This window comes from Myotis davidii, unplaced genomic scaffold, assembly GCF_000327345.1.
Source record: "Myotis davidii unplaced genomic scaffold, ASM32734v1 scaffold685, whole genome shotgun sequence".
In the NCBI taxonomy this organism is placed as follows: domain Eukaryota; kingdom Metazoa; phylum Chordata; class Mammalia; order Chiroptera; family Vespertilionidae; genus Myotis; species Myotis davidii.
In genome coordinates, this window is record NW_006295823.1 from 412,717 (window position 1) to 414,074 (window position 1,358).

Below are 1,358 nucleotides of genomic sequence, written 5' to 3' on the forward strand. Positions count from 1 at the left end.
CTCTGCCTCCCCCCCCCCCCCCGCCACTCCCGGTGTGCACCTCTGTATGAAGATTTCGCTTTGCCGTTTGCTGTATGATAAGTAGCTTTCACGAATAAACATTGCCTGCGATGCGAGCAGAGTTCACTGTATGTGAGAGACACACACACACACACAGGGTGGAGGTGAATGTTGCACGCTGTCTCCAGGAGGCGGCGCCCCGCATCTCCAACTTGGGAGACGTTAGGAGACAAGTCAAGTTCGGTTTGACTGGTTCCGTGCTGGTAGTCTAGGGTGCCATTGCTTACCTGGTTCTGAACGTTTCATGGATCAGTGGACGTGTATTAAAAAGAAAAACACACAAAGAAACCCCAAAATGACAACACAGTAAACGTAGATTCGAGTGGCACGTCCAATCTCTGCAGCTTTTTTAGACGGTGAGGGTGGCATTTACAGACGCTCTGTGCGTTTACATGTTCGCTATGCAATGGGCAGACTGGCCGCAGCATCCAAACACATCCCTGAGCTCGCAAAGACCCAGCCTTTGCCGAGTTCAAACGACATGACACGACCCGCAGCGGGAGCCCATGGGGAGGGGGACACACACATGTAGGAACGAGGTTTGTGTTGTTTTAAAATGGTTAACGGGGATGCCTGAAGAAAGGATTTTCTAACGGTGGCTGTTGAGCTGTATATCCAAAGCAGACGTGGAACACGTTAGCGTATAACTTTCCAGGAAATTTTTCATGCTGATGAAATTTTTATTATATACAAATGAACCCTATGTAAATGATGTAACTTTTACGAATGACAGACATTAAATATTTCACTGACATGTGTTCTCAGAATTTTGAATGTTTTCTTAAATGCTTTCACTTCCTGAATACCCCCCCCCCAAAAAAAAGGAAAATAAAATGTAAAGAGAGAAAAACTCACTGGTTAAAAAAAGAGCAACACCCATGACACGTAGATAATTCTGAGCGATCGCCAAGCATGCTGGATATTCAAGCCTCGTTGAACCCCCACTCCTGGTTTAGTAACTTAAATAGATTTTTGGATCCGTTTCCAGCCAGCGTGTGGGAATCTCTTGCCTCCCGTTGCCCACCTTCTCCGTCACCTGGGGCAGTTTTGGTCAGAAATATTGTGGCTCCTCATCTGGTCCTACAAACCTTTAGGTACTTGTCTGGCCTGTGAGATGCAGGGAGGGGGCAAGCGCATCATTGAGAGTGGACGTCGGGGGGACAAAATAATACGATTTGAAGCAGCACATTTTGAAATTATTTTTACTTTTTAAGTACATTTTTATTGACTTCAGAGGAAGGAAGAGGGAGAGAAAAATAATCATCCTAGTGGGATTATGTCAATCTTAATAATTCAAT